Below are 8795 nucleotides of genomic sequence, written 5' to 3'. Positions count from 1 at the left end.
GCCCTTTCCCCTCCATCAGCGCCTGCCATGTGTATCCCGCCGCCGCCGCCTCCTCCTGCCTAATCCCCAGCTCCATAAATCACCGCCGCCCCCCCGCCCCGAGCTGCCCCGCGGGTCTGGGGTCTGCCAGCTCGTTTGAAATAGCCAAGACATCCTCTGAATGGGCTGCCCCCAGCCCTCCAAGCCACGGAGGCCACTACAGGGAGGTGGCCACCTCCGCCCCAACCCCGATAGCTCAAGCAGCACTGTCTGGTGCACCCTGTGTAGGTGTCTCCCCACTTCAGTAGCAGCAGCAACTCTGTCACCTCCCTGCTTCTCACACCTCCATCCCAGGGCGCCAGTAAATCCCCTGACCCACAGCTGCCCTGGAAATTTTTTCCTACTGTCTGTCTCCTGCCTTCTCAACAAGTTTGACAGTAGATTCCCCCGGCTCTCAGTGTGCCATCCTGCTGCGTTGCAGCAGCCCAGCCTGTCTCCTGCCTGCCTCCTCTCTCTCAGCGCCCGCCCTCAGCCCTGCAGGACGCCCAAGGATCGGTTCTGCCCGGGAGTCCTGGCTCCGGCATCCCGCTGCCGGGTCACCATCTCCGGAGGGGAGCCCGTGGCTGGTCATTATCCCCACGCCGAGACATCCTGCTGCAACATTCCCGTCCTTGAGGGGGAGAGGAAGGGGGGGGGAAGAAATAGTAAGCCAGTTTTGAAGTCTGTCACCTTCCTGCAAAGCTGGACGAGTCTTAAAATTGCAATCCTGGGAGCTGGGAAATGTGTTTTCTCTGAATTTGTGGCAGGTTTGTAGCTCAGGTGAATGCTCCCGGCTCTGGGTGATTCATCCCAATTTAATTTCCCAGCTGGCTTCGGCACCGCTCGGTGCCTCTCAGCCCCTGACAGCATCTCCCCAAGACATCGAGCCCCCGGGATGTTTTTCTCCTCCATCCGTTCAGTGGTTGGAGCGGGATATTAGGTATATCACATCCTTCCTTTGCCACGGCCGCCCACCTCCCTCCCACGCTCCAGCCTGGAGCTGCCGGTCTGTCCCCGGCTGCTTTGATCGCTGCCCTGCGGGGTCATCCCCCCACGGGGAGCCTGGACATCCCGCCCCCGCTTGATGGGCATCCCTGGGTATCTCCCAGCTCCCTGGGAAACAGCCGAGACAGATGGATCTGTATCTGGCCCCTTCACTGAGTGTTGTGTCACACCAAGTCCTGAGCAAACTTCACTGCCTCCCACGCATGCCCTCTGCATGTCGGGGGCAAAGCCCCAACGAAAGGTCCCCCTGCCTGAGCAAAGGGGGCCTTCTGGGGCAGAACCTCTCCCAGAAAGTGGTGGGGAGCACCTGCATTCCCCTCCAGTGGCTTTTCCAGCCCGGCCTGGCGCTAACCTTCGGTGCAGCAGCAGCTCCCCCCACCCGCCCTCCCTGGTGGGTTGCATATTTTTAGCTGACAAAGACAAGGGAAAAAAAAAAAAGAGAAGGAAGAGAAACAAAGAGGAAAAAGGCTCCTTTTTTGTGGGGTTTTGAAAAAAATGGAAATTACCCTGCAGAGGAGGGGAGAAGGGCCAGGGGGTTTCAAAGCATCTTCTTCTCCCTGGAAGTGATACGGAGAAGATGCTCCAGGCCATGTGGCCTTTAGCGGCTTTGAAGTTCAGGCGGCAGCTGGGGAGGGATGTGGTGAAGGGCAAGGCAGGGAGACAGCTTCCCACAAGGCACGTGCCGGCATCGGCGTCGGCATCAGCTGCCTGGGCCTCCCTTGACCCTCGGCTGTAGCCTGACCTTGGAGAGGTGGCAGCAAGGAGCCAGCCCTGGGGCGATGGAGCTGTGGAAGTGCCGGGAAGTGGTCCCGGCTGCAGGGAGCGATGGGGTGCAGATCCTGCATCCCCTTCTTGGTGCGCCTGCCGGTTGCCACGGCGACCCAGGAGCAGGAGCATCATTTCCACAGGATTTTGCTGGGAAAGGGAGAGGGAGATTGTGCTTCTGGGAGATGGGTGGGGAGTCAGGATGGGGCTCTCCCAGTTCCCTCACTCTCCATAAAGAACCCTTCCACCAGTATTCTTACCACAAACCCGGTATGGGCTGGGCTGACAATCCTTCTTCCACCCCAGAGGGATGCTGGGGTTGGCTGGGCTGTGCCAGGCTGTGACCTTCCATGCATCTGTCCTTGTGGGATGAGGCAGCCACCACTGGACACATCCCAGTGAAGGATCCACTGAGCGATTGCTGAGTCACGCAGCCAAAAATCATCTCCAACTGCCTGGTGCTCTTTCATCCCTGTGAGCTGATCCAGCTCCTGGACCAACTTCTTTGGGAGGACCCACGTGCATGGACGTGTCCCAGTTTCTTCCAGCCCTGGAGCCATACCAGCTGCCTCTGTCCTGTCCTTTCCAGCTCCTCTGTGCACACCAATGCCCACAGCTGTACCACTGACCCACTTACATGGCACAGCAGCATGTCAGGGCTGTGCCACAGAGCTGCTGGCCCCCACCCTCTGCCCATTGCCTTCCCATGTCATGAGAGCCCCTGGACACCTCAGAAAATTGGGAAGTTATCTTAAAACTACTGAGTTATTCAATTGTCCTTTTTACACAGATAACATCAAGCATCCCCCTGTATTTGTGGGGGCTAGAAATGACTCCAGGCACCAGTGAAGAGCAGTCCAGAGACTCTGGATTCTGACTGATGCAGCCCTTGCCCTGAAGATAATGCTTCTCCTGGCCTGGTGGCTTGGCCCCTAGTGCCATGGCCACTGCAGCCATGGGACAGTAGTCCCAGTCATGACCCCAGCCTCTCCCTAAAACAGGAAAAGGGTCTTGTAGCCCTCCAAAATACTGGTATTCAGAAATTTGGTGTGCATGGGGATGTGTTGGAGGGGACACAGCCACATGGTGACACATCCCTGCCACCCTGTGCTCACCCCGTGCTCATCCCTGTGCCCCAGTATCCCTCTACACCAGCCCCCCAGGCACAGGGAGCTGCATGGGCTGCCCAGAGCACCCCATGGCAAAGTAGGGGGCATTGGGACTGGCTCACTGGGACTCAAAGCCACCAGTCCAGGTCTGTTTTCCATCAGCACAGCTCCTGCCCATTCCCATGGCAACATGCAGGGTCACACAGATGTGGTCCCACACCATGCCATGGTCCCCCATGCCTGTGAGTCAAAGGGCATCAGGAATTCTCAGTCCCAGTCAGGCACACCATGGGGATCCTGCTGCTTCAGAGCTTGGGGATGTGCTTGTGGAGCCAGGCTGAAGGATGGATGGGTCTGGTCTCACACAAGGGTAGGTGGTGGCTTCTTTCTCTGGAGCGTGGGGAACTGCAAGGATGGATGTCCTCAGCACTGCCAACCAAACTACAGCTAGGACTGGGCATCCCACTTGTCCCTCTGGATCAGAAACCATCATGGGGACAGAGCAGGATGGTGTCCCCTTGGTCAGGCTTGGTGCAGGCAGCACCAGCCATGCCCTGCCCACGGTCCTGTGCAGGGCTTGTGTGTCAGCACTGTCATCCCAGGCTTCCTGGATTGCAGGACTGAGGTGAAAAGCCTCAGTCCTGGGGGCAGCGCTGACTTCAGCAGTTCCCATTTCAGGAGTCTCAGACTCTCCCAGGCCCATGCCCGCCAACACATCACTGCAGACACTCCCAGGGCACTCATCTTCCCTCCCTCACGATCTCCTCTTGTGCCTGGGGACTCCCAGCAGGACCCGACCCTGCCTTTGTAGGCAGCTATCGATCGCCAAGTGCCTCACCACCATCAGCAGGAGCTGCTCTTCAAATGCCTTTGCCGTCGGCGCTGGGCTGGACATCGATCCATCACCACCTTCTGTGTCCTCGCTGCACCCCTTTCCCAGCAGAGCTCCAGCCAGACTGCTCCCTGCCCAAGAGACTGCTTTTCCCAGTGCCTGTCATGCTCCCAGCATCTCAGCCCCCTGTCCCATGACCCTGCTGCCAGCTGATGCTGCCCTTCTGCCTCAGTTTCCCCAGCAGCAGAGCACAGGGCTCAGTAACCCCACGGGCAGCACCAGCACAGGGCCCGGGCTGGGGGCAGCTCTCTGCCCAGTGCAAGGCACACCTGGATGGCCAAACCTGCTCTGCCAGGGCATAACAGACTCAGTTTGTCCCCATGTCACCCTTGCTGCACCCACTGGGTGCCTCTGCTTGTCCTCTTGCCTCAATGGTACCTCACTCTGCCCCTCTGGGTCAGACCCCTGTGCTGCTGCCAGGGGACCCACTGGGGCACCATCTCCAGCACAACCCCCCGTTGGCTTTCCCAGCTCGTCACGGTGCAAGGCGGAGGAGATGACATCCCTGCTCCTGCCAAGACAAACACGGCGCCTTCCAAACACGCAGGGCTTGGCAAGCCCACGCCTCGGCCATCGATCACCGAGCCCGCCGTGCTCCAGCCCGCAACAGCCCATCCGCGGAGCGGAGCAGGGCAGAAACAGCAGGGAGCTTGGAGGGGTCTCAACAAACCCCTCATGCCTCTCCCAGCACTGCTAGCTGCAGGGTAGAGCATCCACATTTGTACTCTGCCTGGGGCTGGGGGTTTGCCCTGGGCTCCTCACGCCCACAAGGTGCTAGGTGCTGTCAGGGGGTCTGTCCCCACCCCTTAGCACGCAGAGAGTGGCCGGAGCAGGGACAGCTAGTCCCTGGGGTGGCTGAGCCGAAGGGTGCCCTGCAGCTGCTGGCTTAGCCCCAGGCAGAAAGTTGGCCAGAGCCAGCTCCAGGCTCTTACAATAATAAACCCCGCTCAGGCAAGCATTTGTCACTGGGCTGGAGCGGGAAAGGACCAGATATCCCAAACATCTGGGGGAGGGAGCGTGGGAGGCAGAGGGCAGTCAGGGAGGTCCTGGAGAGGCCGGGAAGGGTCTGTCCTCTCCTCAGTGTCCTGGGATGGTGGCAGCAGAGCCTGGCATCACCAAACCAACCCTTCCAGAGGGCTCAATTCAGCCCGGAGGGGCAAATCCTCCTCCTCCCTCTCATCCTATCCCCTGCCGCGGTTCCTGAGCTGGGAGCTGCTCAGGTTTCCGTGCGAAGCTCATGTCTCTGAAAGCTGTAGCGGGGGGGACAGGCATCTGGTGGGGACTGGGGGATGGAGGCTGTTCTCGTGGCATCGCCAGGCTAAGCCATACTGGAAGCAGAGTCTGTGGCACTGCTGTCTCTGTGCACCGAGTTGTACGGATCTCAGCAGCCAGCCTGGGGGGAATCCCAGAGCTGCTGTGCCCTCCTGCCTCCTTTCTGGCCCACATCTGCAGGGGAGATCGGCAGCCGGGACTCTCCCAGGGGCTGTGGCACCCTCCAGCATTGCTTCCTACAGTGGGGTGGGAAGGGCAGAGGGCTGTGATGGGTCAGGCTAGGTCCAGCCTCTCACCTCTCACCCCTCTGCCTCCCCTCCAGGCCTTGCACCATCCCTGCCCTGCAGTACAGCTTCTCTCTTCCCCCATCCTGCATCTGCCATTCCCTGCCACCCCCTGCCTGCATCCCCCTGCCTGTATCCCCCAGACCCTGCATCCCGTTGCCCTTCCCAGCTCAATCTCACCACTCTCCTGTGCTGCCCACGGGGTGGGTGCCCAGGATGGTGCCAGGCTGTGGGCACTCTGGACACCTGGGTGTCCACCCTCCCTGTCCAGCCGGCTCGGGGGGCACTGGCAGTATGGGGGTCGCTCCTGGGAGTCAAAGCTGCGGCGGGCAGCGAGGGGCAGATGCCGTTTCCTGCTGCTGCGGGACAAGGAGAGGGGCAGCAGAGGGTTAAGCAGCGTCTGGCGGCGGGAAGGGGACCGGGAGGAGGGGGGAGATGGAGGAGTTTGTTTAATAGCTGGAGACAAGCTATGCAGCTGTGCAGGTCGGACGGGCCCTGCAGCCCCCGGACCCGCCACCCCCTCCCCAGCCATGCCCGGGCAGGCAGCAGGCAGGAAGGCAGTGCAGGCAGCAGGCAGGAGGGCAGGCAGGCTGGCACGGGACTGGCAGCTGGGGAGCCTCAGCAGGGTTATAAAAAGCAGGAATGCTTCCCCCAGAGCAGGACATGGCAGAGGATGCCTGCCAGCCCTGCAGGGGATGGCAGCACTGCCTGGGAGGTGGCACCGAGGGAACCTGGGGTGCTGGGGGACACTTTGGCACTGCGGCACTACCCAGAGGGCTGAGCAGGTCCTGAAGTCCTTGCGGGCTCCCTGGGGTGGCTGGCAGTGGGCTGGTCCCCAGGTTGGCTCAGACAGGCCACCAAACCTGGTCCAGGCATCTCTGAACTGCTCTGCCGCCAGCATTGCCCAGCTCCCTCCTGGCATCATCGGACTCCCTGGGGACACCCACCCTGGTGCCCGCTGGCATCCCCAGGCTGCAGCAGGTGAGATGGGGACCCCTGGCCCCGAGGAGGAGGCGTGAGACGACAGGCAGGTGGGGGACAGATGGCAAGAGCATGAAGCTGGCACGGGCTGAGCTGAGGCATCCGGGAGCTGCTGGGGGCCTCTGGCACCACCGCACAGCAGGACCAGGAAGGAGATGGGACAGGCTGGGAATGGGGGGAGTGGGCACAGAAATAGGGATGAGGACAGGGATAGGGATGAGAATGGAAATTGGGGTGGGGAAAGGGATGGGAATGGGGACAAGATGGGATGGGGATGGGGATGGGGATGGGGATGGGGATGGGGATGGGGATGGGGATGGGGACAGAGATGGGAATGGGGACAGGAAAAGGGACAGAAATGAGAATGGGAACAAGTGTAGGGATGAGAATGGGGGTGGGGATGGAGATAGAGATGGGGATGGAGATAGGAATTGGGACAGGAACAGGAATAAAGGCATAGAATGCTGGGTAGGTGGTGAGTATCCACCCCAGGCCTGGGGCAGGGGCTGAGAAGGCTAAAAGCAGCCTGCAGAAACTGGAATAGGCAGACAGTCACCCTCAACCATGGCATGGATGTGGCCACGTCAGCACTTCCCATCCCTGGTGTTGGGGAAAGAGCTCACGGTGAGGGGAAGGGTCCGAGGGTCAATGCACGAACAGAGGATGCAGTGACCCACCCCTCAGAGAGGCTTGGAAGTGTAAAGAAGCTGGGGGCCAATTAACCTCACTGGCTAATTAGGACAGGAAGCCACAGGCTTAAACTGCAGCAGGGGAGAAGGAAGTTACGGGAAGGCTGATTTATAACTGTGGGGACTTGGGAGAGTTAATGGCTCAGTTCTGGGTTAATGATACACCGGGAGGTCCAGGACCCTTTCCGTGCCAGCAAGCCATGGATCTTGGGGATGAGAGGGGATGGCGGGGACCCAGCTGCTCCTTTGTGGGTCTCCAGGACACCCACACCTGTTCTGGGGGCCAGATCTTGGGAGGGTGGCCCAGGGCAGGGCTGGGCGCTCCCTCTCCTGCCTGGCATCACCCCAATGCAGCTTGAGGGAGCACCCGCAGCTCCCCCGGCACCAGGCAGGTAGCAGAGAGGGGCTGAGAGCAGCCTCCGGCTGTGGCTGCCCCAGTTTAATTCACTGCCAAATGTGTGTCACCACCCCCAGAACTGAAACCGGAGGCTGCAGCGGAGCCCAGTGGCCCTGCAGTGCCTGGGGGGGCCGGGTGACCTGCCACCACCACAGCCCGGTGTGTCAGGACAACGGCGCAGGGGACAAGGTGCCTCAAAGCATCATCCAGCTCACCAGCTGCCAGAAGAGAAAGTGAGACTGGAAATTCAGGACAGCCTTTGTGTTTGGACCAGATCACGAGAGACTGGGGCTCCGAGGGGAAAATAAAACCTCTCCTTAGAAATTCTTTTATCCCAGGGAGCTCCCGCGTATCGTGTTTCGGGCCATTTATTTGTGCTGCTGACTGGGGCCACTGCTGCTGCCCTCCCGCACACAGAGTGGCTGGTGACGAGAATCCGGTGACAAACTCCTCATTTTTCAGGGGAAGACAGAGGAGATGTGTAAGGGTGAAGGACGGCGCCAGCTTATTTCTGTGGAGTCATCCCTGGGAAAAGAAGTGGCAGCAGGGGGCAGATTCAGTGGGGCTGGGAGCAGATACCCTCTCTGCCGCTTCTCAAGCCCACCAGCGCCTGGGTGACAAGGTGACCCTGCTTGGGTGGAAACCCTGCCCTGCAAACTTTCCCCTCTTCCTGTGGGGTAACTGGGGGAATGGAGAGGCACCGGAACAGGGCAGGGGGCTGTGCTGAGGGGAGGAATTCTTCCAGCAGCAATGTCTGCTTGTGAGTGGCTGCTGCTTCTCTCCATTCCCTGGTCCTTGTGCCGGGATGCTTTGGCTCCCCTTGCCCTGCCCCTATCTGGGAAGCCTGTCTCAGAGGCACATGAAGAGTCTAAGATCAGGGCACTTTCCCCTCCAGCACCCGTTTTTGTGCTTTTTCAGCTTCTTTAATGCCTCGTTACCCCGTTTGGGAGCAGGGTAGAAGGAGAGGCTGCAAACCTGTGGATGGGATTTCTGAGGCCAAGAGGGAAGGTCCTGCTGGGACTGGGGGGCATGGGGCCAAGCTCTGTGGTGATTGCAGGGGGTTGTACCCATGTCTGGGCAAGGAGGCCCTGGCAGGAGCCACCAGCTTGGCAGAAGCAGAGCAGGGGAACTGAGACACATGCCCGGCATTTGGGGGACTCCAAGGTGTCCACCTCAGGAAGAAAGGACCAGAGCAGAGCTACTGGGCTCAGCTGCACAGCGCCTGCCAGTCACTGCCTTGGGTGTGCAGGGGGGACAGTGCTGAGCAGGGATCCCCCGGTGCAGGGGGAGAATGGTGCCAGGAATTGATACCCAGGAGCCAGCAGATCCTGGAGCAGAGGGATGCCAGGGCACAGGTACCGAGCTGGGATCACCCAGGTGCCA

This window comes from Lichenostomus cassidix, chromosome 12 (assembly GCF_008360975.1).
Source record: "Lichenostomus cassidix isolate B80296 chromosome 12, HeHo_3.0, whole genome shotgun sequence".
NCBI classification, from domain to species: Eukaryota; Metazoa; Chordata; class Aves; order Passeriformes; family Meliphagidae; genus Lichenostomus; species Lichenostomus cassidix.
This window is presented reverse-complemented; position numbering follows the sequence as displayed.